At 41.1% G+C, this 23960-nt stretch overlaps 1 protein-coding gene across 21 annotated transcripts in view; it reads right to left on the bottom strand.

Moving 5' to 3' along the window:
• mbnl1 (muscleblind-like splicing regulator 1) overlaps nucleotides 1-22092 on the bottom strand; it is a 93503-nt gene extending 71411 nt beyond the window's left edge. For 4 of the 21 annotated variants that reach the window (XM_045714873.1, XM_045714874.1, XM_045714878.1 and 1 more), the window contains exon 1: nucleotides 11135-11635. The gene's annotated coding sequence lies outside the window, so the exon portion shown is untranslated. Of the gene's footprint in view, nucleotides 1-10096; nucleotides 10287-11134; nucleotides 11644-20729; nucleotides 21004-21537; nucleotides 21689-21857 lie in introns of those variants that run through there. The other 17 variants (XM_014192079.2, XM_014192085.2, XM_014192078.2 and 14 more) reach the window with 12 other exon arrangements.
• Nucleotides 22093-23960: the final 1868 nt, after the last annotated feature.

Here is a 23960-nt window from a genome sequence, read left to right as displayed (position 1 = left end):
GGTCAATAATCCAGAGAGGGTGTAAGACACCGGAACAGCAGGTGGGCTCAGGGTCAGGCCAGGCAGAGGTCGGTAATCCAGAGTAGTGGGGCAAAGGTACAGGACAACAGGCAGGGTCAGGGCAGCTAGAACGGTCAGAACCGGGAAACTAGAAAACAGGAGCAAGGAACAGGAGCAGGGAAACAAAACGCTGGTAGGTTCTACAAACAAAACGAACTGGCAACAGACAAACAGAGAACACAGGTATAGATACACAGGGGATAATGGGAAAGATGGGTGACACATGGAGGGGGGTGGAGACAAGCACAAAGACCGGTGAAACAGATCAGGGCGTGACAGGAAGACACTGAACGGAATACACACCTTCGAAAGAGAAAAGCCCAAAACAGCAAAGAAAATATACATTCTTTTCTAATCTGACTTTGAATCTGTTTCAAAACTGCTGCACAATGTTTCATCTTAATTCCATCGAAAAAGTCTGTTTGGCCAAGTTTGATCTGTCTGTTGTTTTATTATGGAGGTGGATGTAGTTTGAGCTTCAGAGCGTGTTGATGTTAAGACGTGTTTATTTCTGAAGCTTTGCTTTCTCATAGCTAATTTTAACGCTTTTTTATTGCATACTGTTTAGTGAGGTGGATACATTTTCAAATAGGAAATGAACACAAAGTAGCTCAACCAAGTCATCCGCAGTCACCGGTACACAAACCTAAAGAAATAAATCCCTAAATTCCTTACCTTAGAAACCAAACTTCAATAAATTATATTAGCAATTTACTCTTTTCAATTTGATTACTAATCAAATTAATGAATTACTGACTATAATGTGTGTCAGATTCTCCAGTCCTTTCCATGGTTTCCGTGGGCTGTGGTAGTCAGTCAGCTCTGCAGGTAGCTATAGAAGGCCGTTCAGGTCTTTATGTGTCAAAATTAAAATAACACTATTGGACGCATCAAATAAGCTTTTAATTTCACACGTCAAATAACACAGTTATATTATAGAATGTTGTGTGCGCTGAATTTGAAGCCCATTAAAAACCTGTGGTTTGAATTGAAGAGGGCAGTCCATAAGCGCAGACTAAGGATATCAGGGATCTGGTCTAAGATCCCTCCCAATGCCCAATCACTGCTCTTTATTAAGCTTTACGTTTCCAATACTTGCTAAACAAATCAATTTTTTTAGCAATCCCATTAGCATAAAATAAAAATCTTTTTTTCAATTTTTTAAGCATACAATATATCTATTTTTTGAAATTATTATTATTTTATAGTCTTTTTCAACCACAACTGAAATACCAATAATTTCTGTATTACTTTAAACTGCTGGTCTAAGTTGGTCTAACAGTTCAGAAAGTAACCACAATATCTCTGCTTTAACTAAATTTAAATGTCATAACCCGTTTTTGTACCATTTACTACGCTTGGCGTGTCATTTGTTTGTAGAGAAAGTCAGTTCTGATGACTTTACAACTCCAAAATGAATGAAAATAAACATTATGCTGACACCATCTAAAATAGAATTATCCTTTCCATAAATGAGCCTAACAACATATTGGTCCATATCATCAGGCTGCTGTGCTATTTAGCAATACACATTAGCACCTGTAGCCCAGCATAATTGAATAAATAAATAGGCTAAAGCATGGAGTTGCCAATCTGTATTTGTGCCTAATCCTTACCTAGATCAGTGCTTCCTAAACCTTTTCAGTCATGGACCCCCTTTCATCATGGGGAACATCCTATGACCCCCCATGCCCCCTCACCTTTCCAAAATGCATGATCTGCTACTATTGTTACACAATCAATATGGTATAAGAACAACACAATTATTCAATTGTAGTTAATAATTCAAACTTTTACTCCTCAAGAACATACAAACACCAGTACCTGGTTTCCCTTCCATATTGAAATCAAGAAGAAAAAAATCATAAAGGAGAAATAAACCAGCTTACTGCTGTGCAATGTTGCAATGAAGACTAGGGTGGGCCAATTTCTGTTGTAGATTTTCAAATAGAAATACAAACTAAAGTTGGTTCAGGATGTGTTCTGATGGTGATTATTAGGTTGCATGAACATGATTAGTGCTTTCCATCCACAATGTTGGCCTTCAAATAGGATGATAAAGAAGGAGGATAGGTTGCTGCTGTTGGTCAATGGTCAGTCTGGGAAACAGGCAGGCTGCCTCTGACTGGGGAGAGAAACAGGCTTGCAGGCCTACTGCCTAAGGTTCATAGAAACAGCTCTTCTCTAATTCTAGAAACTAGATCTTTTAAGGTTTATAATACTACCAAAAAGCCAAATATAACATATTACATCTCATTTTGAGAAATAGCGCTCATAAGCAAGACGCCCACTGTCACTTCGCAACAGAAACCTTTTCCATTTGAAAAAACATAATTTTCTATATAATTCTTATTAGTGGTTATGAATTGACCATGTTAAATTTGACTGTACTATTTCATTTGTTACAAGTTAACTCGCAGATTTGAGGGTTTGTTAAAAAGATGAGAGAGGAGAGTTAAAGAGAGGAGTTATTGTGCATCTCCTTTCTCCTTACAAGCCTCCGCAAACCACAGCTTCTGAGAACTGGGCCAAACCAAAAGCATAATTACAGGTGGCGGAGGGGTGTAAATAGAGAAAGTGCGCAAATAATTTCCTATCAATCAAATTCATCATGGTATATTATGAAGGGGTCAAATTGACCAGTCTCTAAAATTGGGAGGGGTCATGACCCCCATTCCCCCCTGCAAGTTATATGTCATCAAGCATTTTGTCAACATCGATGACAGTTTGTAAACTGGAGGTAGGCTGTCTCCCTACTACGTTGACTTCGGTTGCAGTATGACAGTCACTCACAAATATCTTTGGTACAGATGTCCGGGTTAGGGGAGGGTTTGGCCATCTTGTAAAATAAGAATTTGTTCTTATTAACTGACTTGCCTAGTTAAATAAAGGTAAAAAAAAATGTTACTAGCAGCTTCTGGGGTAACTAGCTAGCTAGCTTGGTACCTAGCTAGCACCAATGCAACCAGCCTGAAAACAATGACCAGAAACTGCAGTCATTGTCAATATTCTTAGCAATGATTTAGGAATCCATGTGACTATTAGATAGCCACTTGTTCTCTTATTGAAACCAAACTTTAGTTCATGAAAATAATAGATAATGAACTAAACAAGCTAGCCAGCTAACTGTTGCCCCAAGCTATAGGAGGTAGCTAGCTTCATACTCTGGCTAGTGGGTTGACCGGACCGGGTCTGACCATCAACCAAATAAGAAAACTGCTTTATAAATTCGGGGTATTCCGATGATGACACCTTGCTAGATAGTTAGCTAACTAACTAGATAGCTACTGAAACGGATTATGGTTTTTTTCTCTGTTTTTGAGGGAGAATATTATTTGCATCCATCAGCTAGCTATAGCTTGTTTTCTGACCTGTAGACCGAGAGCTTGTGTGTCTGCCGCACAGGCACACAAGACAAAACTTTACCTGCATCATAACATACGTACCAGTGAATCACTGTTACATATGAAATTCGAGTGATAGTGTAATCACTACGTAAAATAATAATGTTAAAGTATTAAGTGACATGCAGTCATATTCAAGTCCTGATTGGACCATTAGTTTATTTGACGCATCAAATAGTGTTATTTGACACGTTAAATAACAAGATGTTGACTGACCCAAACAGCATTTGATAGGTAGCTGACTGTTCCATATACAACATTATTGAGAGACAATGAGATAAATAAGCCTCATTAAGTCACTATCATGCCTGGACAGTGCTCCTTTACGTCTATTGATATATTTATTCACAGACTTCTCGTGTCACTTACTTCATGACTCCCTGCATTTAATTATACTACTGTCTATTTCCTTCAACTGTCTCCCATCAACACACAAGGACACATCTATACGAAAAACACACGTACACACACACAGTCATTTACACTTCTCCATCTTTGTGCCCTCAATATGACTGTCTGGTCTGCTTTGTCCCAGAATCCTTAACGGTAATAGTCCCTCGCGCTCCAAGGTCTCAGAACTTGGTGCAAGGTCACATAGACTGGTGGAAGGATGGAGTAAATAGAGAGAAATAGAGATGGAGAGTAGGGCTGGGAGATATCAAAGATTGTCTGTTATATTGACAAGATAGTCAAGTGACCGCATTAACAATGGAAATACATGTCCTCAAAGATGGAAGGCAGGCGGGAAGAGGCGAGATCAGGTGGGACAATTCTAGCCAATGACAGGGCAGGCCATAGAGATAGAGGACACATCTTTGTATGATGGAAGCCCTCAATGACAATGGCCATGCCAAAACAGGTTATATCCTCTCACCCTCGCCTCTTCCTCTGTCTGTCATATGCGCACAGTGATCATGAGCATAGAGAAGAAAAATACATGTTTAGAACTGATAATTAATCGCATAGTGCAAGAATGAACTAATTGATTATTGAATGTTATGATGGACACAGCTTTGTAGAACCAAAACATACACAGCCTCAGCTCAACAAACTCGAATTCAAGAACAAATCGTTTTGGGGGCTGCTGTTCGTGAACAACATTGTACTTATCACCCCCACGGCAGTCAAGCAATGCATTCCGCCAAGAGTCGTTCACAATCTAGTCCGGTTGTGGCCATAACGAGGCCTCGTTTCAAATGTAGCAAGCAATAATAGTATTTTTATGCCTAGCAATCAACAAAGCATTTTATTACGAACAACTACATTGACGATAATAATCGGGTGATGCGGATGTTGAAAAAAGTTTAAAGTAACTGTCCAGTGTTTCCGAATTTCTATGAAATATGACATACAATATGAGTGAAATATATTTCCTTCCAAAAAATGGCAATTAAGTATATTAAAAAGCAGATTTTCTCTGTTGGAATGGTGTATGCATACCCCAACAACAGAATGGTGTTTGCATATACCGGTCATTAAAGATATTCATGCGAGTAGACCGCTGATTAGCCAGCTCATCCTCAATGAGGAAATAGCAAAAAAAAATGAAACAATCTGTTTTGGATACAAGTGGAGGTTTGACGGTTTTTTTCTTTCATGCTTTGGCCACAAAGGATATGATGGGTCAAAAACATAACAGAATATTAACCTTTAAAAGTGAGATTTTCACTGGACAGTTATTTAAAGTTTAAACTTTTTCTAATGTTTGCAAGTATGGACCCAATAGGTTTTAGTGTTAGAATATGTCTAATTAAATCAAAACAAGGTCCTTATCTATAAAATCTATAAGCTATGGAGGTGAGGTGACAACCATTGTGTAGCGTAGCCTACTATTTTGACTCAGAGGGGGACAGCCTGACAACATGGAAAGCTACAGCGTTCGAGGCTACGTTCTAATTGTGCAGGATGGCTTAGGAGTCGCCATTGTGACTAAACCACTATCACTGCCTCGCAGTCACCAAAAACCAAGGGTGTGGTTCACAGTTATGATAAGGCTTCCTGAGGAATAACTGGATACTAGCTAGATAATTAGCCTTGCCCTGCTTGACATCGTGCTACAATCACAAACTGAGCTTCTAGCTGCATACTTCCACCCTCCAAAGCATAAAAATAGAGTATACAAATTATTAAAGTGCATGTCTGAAAAAAGTATGCATAGTGCCAGCAGAGAACTGAAATATTTGAGATGTTAGCCAAACTATTAGCATGTGCTAGTAAAACGAAACTAGCATGTAATGAGGACCTTTGTTTCAGCTTTCCTGAGAGCTGCCTGTATGCACAGTTCACAGAAATAAAAAGACACAGCAGCACTATATTTCCCTCAGCCTGTTCTTTAGTAAAGAAGTGGTATTAGCACAGAGTCAGAGTCAGGGCGATGATGTGCTGAGATAGGCCTTTGGAGTTAAAGGCATTGGAGGAAACGCAATAACGCAGCCATGGCTGTTTGGTGTGCTTTAAATATCAGAAGTCAATATCGCCGTCGCTCACCCTGACACACACTCACTGACACAAACTCACTCGCATACATTCACACACACACATTCTCAGACTTACACATACACACCTAAGTTAACACACACACACACACACTTATACTCACACTGCAACTTTATCTAGGGCCGCCTCTACACCACTGTGACACACAGCCATGAGCCATATATCCCAGAGTAAGCACTGTTTCCTTGACAACGCCACTTCCCATGTTGACTGAGAGCTTTTATGACCAGAGAGATGACCGCAGGCCAAGGACAGGGCTGGGACCAAACACGGTCCTATGGGCTCACTGGGTTAGGTCAGCAATACAGCACAGGGTCTTATACTGGACAGGTCTAACACCTTCCTCATAGCCCATTTCATATTCTCCTTATCATCATCATCAGTGAGTATTATACAAAACACACACAATTACTTGATCTACTCCTAATAATCGTCATAATAACCATCCTCAGTATCAGATCCTCTTTTCTTGCCTCTTGCAGCATATGCCTGGTTTGTCATGGGGCGAAGTGGTGTGTGTGTGTGTGTGTGTGTGTGTGTGTGAGCAAGAGAGTGAGAGTTTTTGGTTAGCGTCGCACAACAAACAATGGCTATTCATTCCAATGAGAGCAAACAGAGGATCAGAAGACAATGAGATCTGTTGTGTGGCCCACATACACAGTCACTAACCACGCACACACACGCAGACACACGCACGCACACGCATGTACCCTGTTGTGTGTTTAAGCTGCCGTGAATGTCCTACTGTGTGGCCATGTGAGTGACCGTCGGAATGACTGTGTGTGTGTGTGTGTGTGTGTGTGTGTGTGTGTGTGTGTGTGTGCACGGATGTGTTAAACTCATGAACAGACACATGGAGATAATGGCTTCTCTTATGGTCTAATGAGAAGGCTATTGGCTCACGTTTACATTAGTGTCTCAGTGGCTGTTAAAGAGTCTGGGATTAAACTGCACATACTATAACAGACCTGTTATTGCTCTGCCTGTGGCCAATGCATTTACATTGAACTGTATGGTGGATATAAGATGTACTCTGATCAGTACTAGGGCCACTCACGAGAGTGGCGCGTGTATCTTGTTGTTGTCCAATTGTAGGAAAGGGAGAAAGCACACAGGTAAAGTTATGTAGTCTCAATTAGCCTAGCTAATCTTAGCTAGCTAGCTATAGCTTATCTCGGTTTGATGCAGTCAAGACAGGTAGCATGTAATCAGATGAGATGATAAATAACTAACAATAAGTTAGCCTAACAGCGTAAGTCAACTTGGTTGCTATCTCTCTACCCCTCTCTGCTCCCCTCGTCACTCAGACGCACAACGCACAGCCCCTCCCAAGCTCCCTGCTTGAACTGCTGCTCTGCTTCTCTCTCCCTCATGCATTACAGTTCCTAGTAATAAAACAATGGTCTTTTTTTCTCCTCCTACCAGGGTTAAGCTCAATTCAGACTAGGCCGTCATTGTAAATAAGAATTTGTTCTTAACTGACTTGCCTAGTTAAATAAAAAAATTAAAAAACTTCCCAAATACTGGTGTGCTAAGCTTGTATCATCATACCCAAGAAGACTTGAGGCTGTAATCGCTGCCAAAAGGTCCTTCAACAAAGTACTGAGTAAAGGGTCTGAAAACATATGTAATATTTCTGTTTTCGTTTTTTTATAAATTAGCAAAATTTTCTAAAAAACTGTTTTTGCTTTGCCATTATGGGGTATTGTGTGTAGATTGATGAGGGGGAAAAAACTATTTAAACCATTTTAGAATATGTAACAAAATGTGGAAAAAGTCAAGGGATCTGAATACTTTCCGAATGCACTGTATATTGTATGCAAAAAAATATTATTTTATACTAATACAATTGCTCAGAGAGATGTTTTTTGTCAAAAAGGTAGGAGTCAAAATGATTGGCACCCCTGTTTTCAATAACTTTCAATACATCCCCTTGCAAGGATAATGGCACTGAGCCTTTTTTCTAAAATGTTTTATGAGTTGGAGAACACATTGGAAGGGATCTTAAGACTATTCCTCCATACAGAATCCTTCCAGATCCTTGATATTCTTCATCTGCTCTTATGGACTGACAGCCTTTTTTAATTCAAACCACAGGTTTTCAATGGGTTTCAAGTCCGGAGACTGAGATGGCCATTGCAAAATATTGAATTTGTAGCCAATGAACCATTTCTTTGTGGATTTTGATGTGTGTTTGGAGTTATTGTCTTGCTGGAAGATCCACTTGCAGTCAAGTTTCAGCCTCCTGGCAGAGGCAAACAGGTTTTTGGCAAAAATATCCTGGTACTGGGCAAAGTTAATGATGCCGTTGACCTTAACAAGGGCCCCAGGACAAGTGGAAGCAAAATGGCCCCATAACATCAAAGATCCACCACCATATTTTACAGTAGGAACGGGGTCCTTTTCTATTCATGCATTCTCATTTTGACGCCAAACCCACCACTGGTGTGTGTGGCCAAAGAGCTCTATTTTCATGTCAGCAACAAATGTAAATTGGGGTTTGCTAAACTGCATTGGCACTTGGATTGGAACCTGTGCTTTGGTCAGATGACATGAACATAGAGCTCTTTGGCCACGCACACCGGTGGTGGGTTTGGCGTCAAAATGAGAATGGATAACTGAAGTAAATGTTCAGTTTAAATGTTTTTCTCTTTCAGAGATTTTTACAGATGTAAAAAAAAAAATATTTCATTCATTATTCTACTAGTAGCTTTGCAGTATAGCCTTGCAGTAACAGAGTACTACTGCTGTCATTTCTTCTACAGTATGTTTTTCATACATTCCAGACATAATACTACTAAGACAATGAAATCCGATAACCAGGCAAGCTGCAAGTAAGTATTTGACTATTCAACTTGCCAAACCCTTGAACGAACATTAAAGTTTGGACTGTGCCATATAGCAGTGATCGAATCAACCGCTACCCCGTTGCCATGACAGCATGTTATGGAGTGTGATATTAGTGTAATATGGGGCATAACGCAGTTCAAACTCAATCGTAACACGGTAGTAACATGCCTGTAGACCCAAACGCCCTACGAAGGCTTAACCTGTTAGCGGGAACCTCTCAGGCACCTCATCCTGTCCTCAGGTCAGAGCATAGATCATTGAGTGATACAGGGAGACACTCACACATGTGCAGGCACACAAACACACACATGATTGAACCTATGAAATATACACACAGGCACACAAACACATGCAAAAATGCATGGTCGCACAAATGCACACACACATCATGGAGACACACACATAAACACACAGCAATGTGTCAGCAATTGATTCCACGAGGAACTGAACATCACAATACAATACAAATATATAATCTCCACCCGGCACAGCCAGAAGAGGACTGGCCACCCCTCAGAGCCTGGTTCCTCTCTAGGTTTCTTCCTAGGTTCTAGCCTTTCTAGGGAGTTTTTCCTAGCTACCGTGCATCTACATCTGCATTGCTTGCTGTTTGGGGTTTTAGGCAGGGTTTCTGTACAGCACTTTGTGACATCGGCTGATGTAAAAAGGGCTTTATAAATACATTTGAATAAATACAGCTGTCTTGGGATGACTCTCCCTTGTCAAAGAGATGTTTAATCTCAGCATGATCTCCAGTATAAATCAAGGACATGAAAAAAAGATTAAAGGCATTCCATAAGGGAAAGGCAGAACCCACTACGTAATCAGCAGTGCATCTCTATGGGCCACTGCAAACCATCTAACTCACAACAACAAAATTCCTCATGAGTGCTTCAACCACAGACACACCACCAAGAGGAAACCAATGGGGAACTGAGTGGAGAGGAGAAGGGAGGATAAGAGAGTAGAAGACAATAGAGGCCAGGGCCCATAATCTTAAAGTATCAGACGAACAGAACAGAAGGGAGGAGAAGAGAAGAAAAGAGAGTGGAGAGGCCAGGACTGTAAAGTCTAAACCCAGAGAAGGAGGACCCAATGGTGCTAGCTAGTAGCTACCAGCAACTGTCTCCCTTCACAGCAGAACCAGTCATAATGCTATAGTACATGTCTTCTCATCATAACACGCAGACAACAGGGTTACTTTGCTCTTGAACACACACGTAAAACCCGTTAAATGACAACATTGGTGAATCTCTCTCAGCCGTTCAAAGTACGTATTCACTTACTTAGCTGCTCCAAATAAACAGTGCTGCGCGGCAAACTAAAAACCTTCCATTCAATGAGTCGCTCGCTCTCTTCCTCCTCTCTCTCTCTCGCTCTCTTTTTCTCGCACTCTCTCAGTTACTCCCTCTCTGTGAGACACATACAAAGAGACGCAGGCAAACACACACACACACACACACACACACACACACACACACACACACACACACACACACACACACACACACACACACACACACATAGCCACCCCCTCACACACTCTCTCCTCCCGCGACCCAGAATGTTTGGCAAGGCTTTACTGTACTGAAATACAGCGCTCACCATATAAGGTAGCAGCAGCTACACATGTCACACATCATTTACATGCAGCAGGCGGGGAGTTCACCTTACACAGCACACACACGCTGAGAGTGCATGCTAAAAACCACACCACCGCCAGGCTGACGCTCAGAGTTGGGAGGAGAAAGTGAAAAAAACTGAGTGAAGGAAAGTAAAGGGGAAAAAAGAGAGAGAAAAAGGAATGCTAGAGAAAATAGGCAAGCTTTTTTATGTTTAGTCGTAAACCAAGCCTCACTCTGGTTGGCCCGTTGGTTTCCAACATGTTGAGTTGTTGAGTCAGACAGAGGGAATAGAACCTGTGTATCCCAACTACTGATCCACTTTCCTGCTTCCCGGAGTAACCACAGCCTTCTACACACACACACACACATTCCTGCTTCTAGCGTTCGCCACAGAAAGAAGTTATAGAAGCTATTGTGTGACCTTCTGTATTTAGTCTGGTATGCATTTTCTGTGTGTGTGTGTGTGTGTGTGTGTGTGTGTGTGTGTGTGTGTGTGTAAGACAAGACATAACAAACAGATGTTAACCTAGTGCCCCGCAAAGCGAACACACACATAGACCTAAAGCTAACAAACCCCAGCATATCTTTCCCTTACAACAGGCTGGACCCTACTGCTATAAGTAAAGACAGTCGCCTCGTCACAGAGGGAGATAGGGAGAAAGAGAAAGAAGGAGAGTAGGGTAAAACGGAAACCCTTACCTCTCACATTGCTGTTTGGTTTGTGCTCGCGCATCCGTGTGTCTATTGAATATGTGTATGTTTGTGTGTGTTCAGACAGGCCACGACAGAAGAGCCCCAGGCACCGGCTGGACCATTCTCAGGCAGAGCAGAGTGGAACGAGGGAGAAATCTGGCGGAGGAGTGAGTGAGAGTGAGTGAACAAGCGAACGAGTGAAGGCGCTGCGCAGAACGGTGTGGTGCGAGAGGAGGAGTGCCTTCCTCTGTGTGTGTGTGTGTGTGTGTGTGTGTGTGTGTGTGTGTGTGTGTGTGTGTGTGTGTGTTGCTGGCTTGGCTCTGTGCGCTAGTGTCTCCCCTTCCCTGCTCCTGTTGGTGGCTGTGCTGTGTCTCTGGGCTCCGGGCTACTGCAGCCAGAGGAGAGCTCCACTTGCTGGACGACTGCACTGTAGCAGCAGCTGGAGAGGAGGAGTGGAGGAGGAGGAGGCAGCACTGACTGCATTCGGCAACACCAATCATACAGACTCTCTGCTGCAGCTTTCTGGCTACTCTCGCTCGCTCTCGCTCGCTCGCTCTCTCTCGCTCACTCTCTCTCTGTCTGCTCGCTCCACCCACTAGACCAACAACCAGGAACTGCTGGCTCTATTACATCAACACTGTTATTTTCAAGGGTGTGAGAGAAAGGGGGAGAGAGAGAAATAGGGAGGGGCGAGACAGAAGGTGAAAGATTGTCAGACCTGCACAGCCTTAGTTAAAGTGGTAAATGACCTCACAGCCAACACAGACGCCAAACAACTCTCTGTGCTGCATTCGACACTGTCGACCATCATGTCCTTCTGGACAGACTGGAGAGGTGGGTTGGCTTCTCCGGTCCAGTTCTATATTGGTTTAGAACCTATTTAATCAGTCAAGAGTTTGTCACCCATGTGGCATTCCACAAGGTTTGATTTTGGGTCCGTCACTGTTCAGTTTATATATTGTGCATGACAAAATGTGTAGAATTGCAAGAAATAAGCTTTTAAACCAGTATTGGGGAACATCCTGTGCGCCACATCTATTTCTATGGACACAAGCACTGTTCATGACAAAAACTGTTCACACCCCTCTTGTTGGTGGAGAGAAAAGTTTTAAAACTTATTTACTGCAATTCTACACATTTTGTAATGAGGTACAGAGAAAATGTTGCAGTTTTAAAGCAAATGTTCATCAATTCTATGGATTTTGCCATGTCTAATGTGTATGCATGTGATATTTGAGTGACTCAGACATTACAACAAAATATATGAGCTAAAAAAACTAGCTAAAAAACGTTTGCTGACATGGGCTAGTTCATCTTGATATCTCGGACAAGTTATAAATAGCTCTTTAAGGTATGCAATGACTAACATGACAAGAGGATTCTACTTGTGCATTCTACTATTACAAATTTCAAGAGTAAGTTGAAAGCCGGACTGAGTTGTTTTTTATTTTATTTTTGTATATTTTTTGAGGTGGGGATCACCGCACGCACCCCACAGTTTGGGAACCCCTGCTCTAAAGAAAAAAAGACTCCGCCTACCATCACCCATTTTTGCCTTTCCATGAATCTAAACCTAATTATAAGCCCACATAGTCCAAGGTTCCATATGCATGAGTAAAAAAGTTGAGTCCATCATGCATGACATTTTTTTTTACGAATATAGGATTGTAATGTGTAGTGTTTTGCAATGTTGTGTATCGGGGACTACCTCAGCAGTAGCAGTAGTTCACCCACAGCCACGTTGTAACCTTCAAGTCCTTGCACAATTGGTTGTTCACATACAACTTATTGACCACTAGACAAACATTCTGCTTCTCTGCTTGGAGCCTTTTGAAAGTGGGGTATTTCATGGGGAAATTGTTCTTCAGATCCCTACCCCGTTGTAGCAAGGCAACCTTCATTTTGTAGTGAGTTAGCCGAGCTACAATTGGATGGAGATTTCTCTCCCCTTTGCTGCTAAAAATCGATTGTATCTTCCTGTTCGGTTGTCATCTTGAGATGACGTTTCATGAAAACCACTTTATCCTCATTTGCCAGATAGTTTTCATTTTCATCCTCCTTTACTCCCATTATGATAATATTACTCTTCATTCTTCTGCACGTCAGATCACGTAATTCTGCTTCCATTGTGGTATTCTTTTTTCAATCATTTATTTTCAGCTCGTATTTCTTCTTAATTTTATTGCTGTAATCTATTCCTGACTTGCGGGCCTCAACCTCCTCCAATAGCCCAGGCAAAAGATCCAGCTTCTTCAGCTGTTCCTTTATGCTTTCCAGCAATGTCTTATCTTCTGCGAACATTGTTTAAAAACCTAATCTTCTATTGTTATATTCAGATGTTTAATCGGCAGATCCTTTTCTTCAGTTTTGCTTGAGGAAAAGATTGATCTTGGTGGCTTTGATGTGTATGATTGTTGTTCGAGCATACCAATGAGTTTGAGGTTCTCTATGTTATCCAGAATGTTTGTTTGGCAGTTATCAGCTAATCCTTAATTTTACGATTAATTCATTGGACAAACTGTGCCTACCACGGTGCCACTTGCCACGTCATTTCCTCTTCCATGATTAGTATATCTGTATACTCATTTATTGTTGCCCTATTATGTAGTCTGAAAGTAGTAAAAAGTTTATATTTTATTCTGTAAAATGAGAAACCAGAAGTCCCACCGCTTGCACAGTCAGCTCATTACAGCTGTGAGAGTGTTTTAAAGTATTTTGGAACGATAAAGTGTAGTGTACCAACTGAGATTTAAATCAACATGCTAATGCTTTCACTGATTACACATAAAGTAAGATAGGTCCTACATGATAGAGTACTTGCTTTGTTATCCTGTGAACCCCATTCATTGCTGCTAGTAGCTATATTTTTTCATTTTTATTAACATTGGCCCATCTCTTCGGAGCACAAAAGTAACTTGGTTTTACATTATTGTTCTTTTTTACAGCTATTTTGTTACATATACATTATTCACATTGAACTTTTATACACAGTATTACATGTCAGAAATATAGTTTGATATTACACATTACATGGTTCTCAGACATATCCGGTATATGGTGTTTCCGGTCCTAACTATAACAGATCATAAGCTTTTAATCCCACACCACCTATCTCCGTAGCCCATCCCAAATATCTCCGTAGACCACTCTCTCTTACAGTGCATTCGGAAAGTATTCAGACCCCTTGACTTTACATTTTGTTACTTTACAGCATCATTCTAAAATTGATTAAATAGATGTTTTTCTTCATAAATCTACTTACAATACCCCATAATGACAATGCAAAAACAGGTTTTTACAATTTAAAGAAAATGTATAATAAAAAAAAATGGAAATATGACATTTACATAAGTATTCAGACACTTTACTCTGTACATTGTAGAAGCACCTTTGTCAGCGATTACAGCCTTGAGACTTCTTGGGTATGATGCTACAAGCTTGGCACACCTGTATTTGGGTAGTTTCTCCAATTTTCCCAGCAGATCCTCTCATCCTCTCAAGCTCTGTCAGGTTGAATGGGGAGCGTCGCTGCACAGCTATTTTCAGGTCTCTCCAGATATGTTTGATCGGGTTCAAGTCCGGGCTCTGGGTGGACCCCTCAAGGACATTTAGAGACTTTTCCCGAAGCCACTCCTGTGTCTCTTGGCCTTGTGCTTGCTTAGGTTCGTTGTCCTGTTGGAAGGTGAACCTTTGCCGCAGTCTGAGGTCCTGAGAGCTCTGGGGCAGGTTTTCATCAAGGATCTCTCTGTACTTTGTTCCATTCATTCTTTCCCTTGATACTGACTAGTCTCCCAAGTCCCTGTCACTGAAAAACATTCCCACAGCATGATGCTGCCACCACCATGCTTCACCGAAGGGATGGTGCCAGGTTTCTTCCAGACGTGACGCTTGGCATTCAGGCCAAAGAGTTCATTTTGGTGTCATCAGACCAGAAAATCTTGTTTTTCATGGTCTGTGACTCTTTTAGGTGCCTTTTGGCAAACTCCAAGCAGGCTGTCATTTGCCTTTTACTGAGGAGTGGCTGGCCACTCTATCATAAAGGCCTGATTGGTGGAGTGCTGCAGAGATGGTTGTCCTTATGAAATCTTCTCCCACCTCCACAGAGGAACTCTGGAGCTCTGTCAGCGTGACCATCGGGTTCTTGGTCACCTCCCTGACCAACGCCCTTCTCCCCCGATTGCTCAGTTTGGCCGGGAGGCCAGCTCTAGGAAGAGACTTGGTGGTTCCAAACTTCTTCCACTTAAGAATGATGGAGGCCACTGTGTTCTTGGGGACCTTCAATGCTGCAGACATTTTTTGTATCCTTCCCCAGATCTGTGCCTCGACACAATCCTGTTTTTGATGAGGACATTTTTTTATTTAATACATTTTCAAATAAGGCTGTAACGTAACAAAATGTGGAAAAACTGAAAGGGTCGGAATACTTTCCGAACACTCTGTAAATGCCATATATTTGTAACTGTGCTGTGATGTATTACATTAATTCTGAACCTTTCTAATCTCATAATATCCATATATTGTAAATTAAAGATGAATATTTTTGCTCTTAGTATTTTTATATTGTTAATTGATTGACTATGGCTTTCCAAATTTGTTTTAATATTTGTTCTGGCTTTTCAGGAGGATGACATTGACATTGTAACCAGCTTTGTGTGGGTTGTTTTAGAAAAGGTGATACTTTGAACAAGGATTAATTTTCAATTAACTGAAAATGAGAACTTGTAATCTGGATAAAGGCAAAACGGCAATTTTGAACAAAGGGTGAGCCATTCTTTCTAATCTACTGGAGGACCGGTTCGGGTTTAAGTATAACTTTTGTATGACTGAAGCTTTTAGTGAGATGTTTAATTCTTTAATATTTAATAATACAATATTTTACCAACCAAAGAAACCAACACAGAGCACACAGATACAGTATACCAACTAGAAAGGCCACAGCCCAGGGGCACAATACAAGAGAGAGAAAGAGAGAGAGAAAGCCTGACCTGGAGAAACCATCAGCTCAAATGCATGACTTTAACAACCATGAGAAACCATCACACAGCTCCCAGCAACCAACCCAAAGCTAATGCATAGTTTACTGGTCAAGGCAGGGAGAGAGGCCAGGGAGAGAGGCCAGGGAGAGAGGAAGGGAAGCCACAGCCACAGGGTTGGGTCCAAGGCTAATTTTATGCCCATGGATGGAGAGTATGTGAGGTCAGTGGAGATGTTGCACGTGACTGGTGCAAACGGCTTCCCTTTACATAGGCTTCACTTGAACATCTATGGTGAAATGCTTAGTTCTGAAAACAGTTGAACCAAGCATCCAGTTGAACCAAGCATCCATCATTTCATCACCTACAGTATCTCAATGAAATGTCACTCATTTAAATCGCAGTGCACCTGTGCACTACAGGTTTCCCAGCACGCTATCGCTCTCTTCTCTCAGCCCCCTCTCTCGCTTTCTCTCTGTCCCCCTCCTCTGAGACTCCTGTCTCCCCTCACTCACTCTGCTCCCCATCTCTCCGTCTCTCTTTCTCTGTCCCCCTACCACTCATCCCTCGCTCTCCCTTTCTCTCCCTGGATGATGTGATAAGCTTTGTCTGTTAGCAGCAGATCGGCGCAGAGCGTTGTAGGCCAGTCTAACCAGCGCTGGTGATAAGTCACCTCTAATTTACACGGCTTGGCCTAAACCCAGGGTGACAATCTCTGACAGCCCCAGCTAGAGGACTAACTGGGTTCAACTCCGCAAACACTTCAAAGCACTATCTTGTTCTTTCTTTCTCCCTCGTTCTTGATTTCCTTCTCTTCTCTTGATCTAGCTTCCTTTTTCAATTCTCTCTCTCAACAAAGAGTGAGAGAAGGCTGTATACTAGCTCCTAGCACAGACTCTGTGCCAAAAGTTTGTAATTTCGGACTGAAATGTGAGACTTGAGAGCGTTCTCTGAGCTAGTGCTGGGTAGTTCCAACCGCACAAAGTTTTAACTTTGATGGACATCAGTTTTCCCCATTACTGCTCACACACATGGTAACCAATCACACACAACACATGGAAACAGATCCATTCACGTTTGAGTCAAAATGGCTGCTTTTAATTAGCTTTGATATGATTATCTGTTCTAGATGAGAAACTGGGGCCCCATATGGGTCCGTTGAAAGCCTACTGGTCAATGCAGGCCAGGTCACTCTGACCCAGATTGGAGGAATAGTATGCTTTGACCTGTAATGGAGGAGCAGGGTGATTGATGCATCGCGCCAGTACTTTGTACTCACTCCATTTCTCTCTCTCTCTCTATTTCACTATTTTGATTGTGGACATTTTCTCTCAGTCCTCAATCCCTTCTCTATGTCATAACCACAGAGGATATTTCTCTACATTTAAAACCCCTAGAGTCGATGTCCGCACCCCCTTGGAAATGGCATTAGCATTCCAATATAAAACTGTCTGTTTAAGCTAGAGATATGTTTTTTTTTTTGTTGCATGGGCTGCGTCTCAATCAACCACATCCGCCAATGCTAGCTAGCTAGGGTAGTTGAGGCTATTCTGCTGTGCTCTCTGTCCTTGTCTAATGTTACAACAACCCTATTCAGTTTAAACAACAGCCTGCCTGTTGGTTGCTCATTGTAGCCTTCTTCTCATTTAGCTAACGTAATTACGGAATTTTAATTCCATTTTGCATTGATTAGAGATCTCCCACTTCGCGTTGTTACACACGGAGCCTCTGACTGTAGTGCACACCACCTTTAGTGGCTGACAATAACAACAAACGACATGCATAAAACGTGTGTAGACTATGCTGCCCTACAAAGGCAAAATATAGTAACTAGACTTTTGGTCAAAATTTAGTTAAGACTGAAATCAGGCTTTGTATTATGTGTTTTATCTTGTGATGAATTGTCCTGGTTCAATTATGTTCTGAAAAAAAGCTTGAGGGTTACTACAATACAACATTCAAAACTTGAAAAAGCAAATACATAAAACAATTGACTACAGTTGGAATGTAGTTAAAACTCTCATACTGTTTCCATGAAACAGAAAAACAACAAGAAAGTTGAATAAACACATTTAGATTGTGGATAAAGCCAAGAGTGTGCAAAGCTGTCATCAAGGCAAAGGGTGGCTACTTTGAAGAATCTCAAATATAAAATATATTTTGATTTGTTTAACACTTTTTTGATTACTACATGATTCCATTTGTGTTATTTCATAGTTTGATGTCTTCACTATTATTCTACAATGTAGAAAATAGTAAAAACAAAGAAAATCCTTTGAATGAGTAGGTGTGTCCAAACTTTAACTGGTACTGTGTATAAATACAATGAATGTTTTAAAATCGACCAATACTGTAGGTGACCTTCTTTGTGAGGCATTGGAAAGCCTCCCTGGTCTTTGTGGTTGAATCTGGGTTTGAAATTCACCGCTAGACTGACGGACCTTACAGATAATTGTGTGTGTGGGGTACAGAGATGAGGTAGTCATAAAAAAATTATGTTAAACACTACTATTGCACACAGAGTGAGTCCATGCAACTTATTATGTGACTTGTTATGCAACATTGCATTACTGAACTTATTTAGGCTTGTCAAAAGAAAGGGGTTTAATACTTGTTGACAAGACATTTCAGCTTTACATTTTTTATTCATTTGTAAATAAAAAATAAATAAAAAAACATAATTCCACTTTGACATTATGGGTTATTGTGTGTAGGCCAGTTACACAAAATCTACATTTAATCTATTTTCAATTCAGGCTGTAACACAATAAAATGTGGAAAAAGTTAAGGATGAAAAAGATTGTTTATGTTTCTACATGGCATTTTCTACGCAGTTTCAACGAATACATAGTTCTTATGTTGAAATTTGATTGATGTAACAAAATGTTAATCAGGTTAAGTCAATGTATTTAACTTGAAGTTATACCCTAATTTCAATGTTTACAATGCTGTTTGAAATTAGATGAAAAAGCAGTACTGATTTATGCATTTTTCAAATCTAATGTAATTTCATCTTATCCACAACTACTCTCTGTCTCTCTGTCTCTCCCTTTCCCTCTCTTTCCCCTTTCTCTCTTTCTGTATGAGAGACAGCAGGCCAAAACATTTAATGACATCTCTCTCTCTCTCTCTCTCTCGTTCTCTTTTTCTTTATTTATTTCTCTCTCTCTTTCTTTTTTTCTTTCTCTCTCTCCCTCTCCCTCTTCCTCCTGTGGTGAAAACGTTAAGTGTCTCCCTCTCTGCTCTGCTCAGCGTCCTGCTATTTCCCAGCCTTCTGTAAATTACACTGGCTCGCTGATGTGAACTCGCTGAAATGTCCCAGACCCTTTATAAGCCCTGATGGCCCATTTATCACACACACACACACACACACACACACACACACACACACACACACACACACACACACACACACACACACACACACACACACACACACACACACACACACACCATTACAGAGCATCACCCAAAAATATATAGCATGGCACGCAGCATCGCTGACAGGCTGGAAGCTCAGAGAGCATTCAACGTCAGCCATTTCACAACATTTTGTCGTTGTGAGGTTATGAGACAGCAGAATGGAGATGAGATATAACTGCTGAGACTAAAATAGTTACTCATTCGTTCTGTGTGGTAACACCCCTTTTGAATGGAGTCTTGAGTGATTTGGCTTGCTTGTCAACAAAGTTAATCAATGGTAAATGTAAAGAGACTGATGAAGTCAAACTACAAGACAAACTTGGGAGTAAAACAATTATAATAACGCAAACTTCAATTGCTAAACTAGTGGAAACCATTTAAAAACATTCTCAAAGAATTTAAGAAACATTCTCAAATAATACATAAAAAAAGCATATCATTCATCTTACAGCAATAACTGCCTTGCTGGTGTATGAAGATAAAGTTGTCCCTCAGCGCGCCATTTTCTATGGCTCTCTCTCGACTCTGACGCAGATAGGAGAAGCAGGTGCGATTCTAACGGTCACAGACTTAGGAAACAGAGGGCATAGTGTCCCTAGCTGACTCCACACTGTGTATGCAGTAGCATATCTCTTAACTTCGGCCTTATCTAGGGAGATTATATGAAAGTGAATGGAAACACCCTGTGTAAAGAGATATTTCAGTTGGCTGTGCAGTGTGCTATTAGATTCAGGCAGGTTGCAGAGAAATAGTTGCAAACAATTTCAAAATGTCACCATCTCAACCTCAATCATTCACACTCATAAACACTCACATAAAAGGAAGAGTGGAGATGCTGACAGCTATTGCAGTAGTAAAGTTAAAACAAAAGTTTTTAAAACAAAATACATTAAAATAAAACAAGTTCTGCATGAAGTCGCAACTGAACGAGGCACTTATAAATGTTATCTTTATAAAATGTTCACAATATAATCAAAAAGTTAAAGTTAAAGTGTATCGTATTGTCTGCATGGTATGGAAGTCGCGTGTAACAGTTAATTAATTTGTCAAATATGTATTATAGTTTTACATAAAGAAAAGTATGAAAGTAAAGTCAAATCAAAGTAAATATAATAGCTTAAATCCAATATATTTCTAGGTCTATGAGGTTATCCTCATCCTAAAGAGAGGTGGCCCTTAAGTCCCCTGTGTCTGTGCCTTCTTACCTGTATGTCTGTAGAACGCTGACGTGACACTGGGGCTGAGTGACAACACTTTAACCGAGTCACAATGTACCACAATGCATTGTGGGTTAAACTCACCATCTCTCTTCTCTCTTGCTCTTTCTAACTCCATAGTTTTTTCTCTCTCTCCACTTCCTCTCTTTATGTTTCTCACCCCACCGCTCTCTCTCTCTCTCCCTCCTATCTCTCTTTCTCTCCCTCCTCCCTCTTTCTATTGCTGTCACTCCACCTCCCTCCCTCCCCCTCTGTCTCACTCTCTCACTCTCTCACTCCACCTCCCTCCCCCTCTCTCTCTTTCCCTCTCTCCCAACAGCGCCTTCTGCCTGGCGAGCGGCCGAATCACACCATGGCCGATCCGACAAGCAGGTTGCCATGGCAATCTGCCCTTATCTCATTTGCATCATTTGCTTACATTATGTGCTGCCAAACATGGTAACGCTTAATTGTTTCTCCCTGCCGTCCTCCATATTTCTCTTTTTTCTTTCACCCCCCCACCCCTCACTTCCCCCCCCTCTTCCTCTCTCCCCCCTCTCTTGCTCCCTCTCGCTCTCTCTCGCTCTCTCTGTCTCTCTCCCTCACAGCAGTCAGTGTGTGTGTGTGAAAAGAGGAAGTCACTCTGACATGTGACCAGTTTGCAGCATTACAGATAAGGAGTGAAACAATTCGAAACAGGAAGTTGGGTGTGGTAGTGGTTCTGTTTAGGGGCACAGAAACAGAAGGGGAGCTTAGGTCACCATACACCCCCCTCCCCCCTACAGTATCAGGTGCACTGGCACAAGGTTTCACTTACCCCAAGTTCCTGTTCAGAAGGATTCTGAGTGCATTTGTATATCAGACCTTCAGTGCCAAGTCCGTCAATCTGTCACAGTGGTAGAGACAGGAGACAGACTGGCCTTCTGAAGTCAATATTGAGAGGAGAGCAGCACTCAGCACATCCCCACCTGCCGCCAATGGAGAGACAGAGAGAGCGATAGAAAAAGAGAGAGAGAAAGAGATTTTTATAAAAGTGCTATAGCTACAAGATTTGTGTCAACAAACAGGACTTCTAGTTAATATTCAACCAACAAGTCAAATCAAATCTACATTCAAAATCTTATCAACCATGTTTACCTTGCTCTAGTCAGGTCTGTGAACATCCGTTATCAATCGGCATCCCAAGAAAATCCCAAAACACCCTTTCAAAAGTACAACACTCCTCTATCCAGATACAACTGACCTACACTTAGCTCCTTCACAGGGACTGAGGTTCTTCAGGGACTCTCAGAGACACAGTAGCGCAACAGGCAATAAGGGCCTCTGGTACGGCCTTCCTTCCTTAGGGCTGCCTACAGGGCTCTGGGGAGTGGAAGTCAATGAGACAGCCTAATTTAGCCTGCTGCCTGCCTGCCTGCTACTTCTTACTGCTGCCAGGAACCCAGAGTGAGACTCCTTCCCTTTTTAGGTTCCCTGGATGCTGCCGTCTGCAAGAGGCCACTGCCGCATTCCGACCAGGCTACGCCAAGAAAGAGAGGGAGAGGGGAAGAGAGGGAGAGGTAGACAGAGAGAGGGGGGATAAGAGCATCTGCTAAATGACTAAAATGTCAAATGTAAAAGTCTTATATACAGATCTCATATTACTGTATTGAACATTTTTTCCCCACGTTATCTTTATATTGATGTCACAAATGCATCATTTGTACAGTTCTTTATTAAAAATGCCATTATTTCTTACATTTCACTGTTCAAAATGACTTATTTCTCTGAGAGTGAGGCAGATATATAGCATTTTGAAATAAACATGATTATTTGTCTCTCTGAAAGGAAACCATCAGGTAATAGACTTGAAACAAATACATGTCTCATTGAACAAACCCATGCCATGATTAGACTGTGAAAAAGCATACCAATCTCTTTCATCAGTTCTTTCAACAATAAAAGCTCATTTACCATCATTTCTGAAAATGGATATAGTGTTTTGGAATGAAACTCTTCAGATGGAAAGAGCGAAAGAAAGAAAAGGCGGTGGTGAGAGAGATACTATAAATGTTGCTAAAAAGGATGTTCATTCAGGAGGAAGTCAATGCTGACATGTTGTTAATACCTGCCTATCCCCCATGAGTCAGTTGTAATAGTGCAGCAGTAAGTGCTTAATCAGTGATAACTAGGCTATATAAAAGTGTCACTATCCTGAAGTCTTTGTAATAGGTCAATACATTACTGTCACATAGACGGTAAACCCCAGAAGGATAAAACAACAATAACAACAATCTGAGTTGAATGAGTTGCGAAAAATTCTGAGAATCTCATCAATGGGAAAAGTCAAACAGTGGTAAAGAAAAGTCAACTTGAGGGTAATGTTGCAGTCGTAAGCACGATCCAATGTTTTCCCTATGAATCAGACTCTACGATGGTCAGGGCCAGTAAAAATAGCCTGTCTAATATCTCAGCACTAATTAGCTATGAGAAATAGGCTGATCTGCGATGTTATTCTTGCCATGTCATATTATCAAACTACTGTATCAGGGTTCTAGACTAATTCTTTCTCACTTTTTCAGCTGATTGCACCAGCACATATGATCTGGTCACATTTTTTATTTTACAATTTTGTTTCACCTAGCCTGTCTCCATTTATACAATCAATTAAAATACAATCACACAATCAATATGATATTGTTTTTATCCATACAACAACATAATGGTTATCATTTAGTTGAATAGTAAATCTCTGTTGATAAACTTGGTGAATAAAGATGTAGCCTAGGTCTATTCACAATACAGGTGAATGCATATTCAGTAGGAATGTGTGCATGCATTGAGTTATTAAGCTTGTTTTCAAATCAAAATCAAATCAAATTTATTGGTCACAAACGTGTTTAGCAGATGTTATTGCGGGTGTAGTGAAATGCTTGTGCTTCTAGCTCCGACAGTGCAGTAATATCTAACATTTTCACAACATATACCCAAAATACAGAGTTGCAAAGAAAAAGCCATATCTCTGTCCAGTGTCTGTGTTCTTTTGGCCATCTTAATCTTTTCTTTTTATTGGCCAGTCTGGGATATGGCTTTTTCATTGCAACTCTGCCGAGAAAGCCAGCATCCCGGAGTCACCTCTTCACTGTTGACGTTAAGACTGGTGTTTTGCAGGTCTATTTAATGAAGCTGCCAGTTGAGGACTTGTGAGGCGCTTGTTTCTCAAATTAGACACTCTAATGTACTTGTCCTCTTGCTCAGTTG

This window comes from Salmo salar, chromosome ssa03, assembly GCF_905237065.1.
Source record: "Salmo salar chromosome ssa03, Ssal_v3.1, whole genome shotgun sequence".
NCBI lineage: Eukaryota > Metazoa > Chordata > Actinopteri > Salmoniformes > Salmonidae > Salmo > Salmo salar.
The sequence above is the reverse complement of the archived record's forward strand: the minus strand, read 5'-3'. Positions and strand labels throughout refer to the sequence as shown.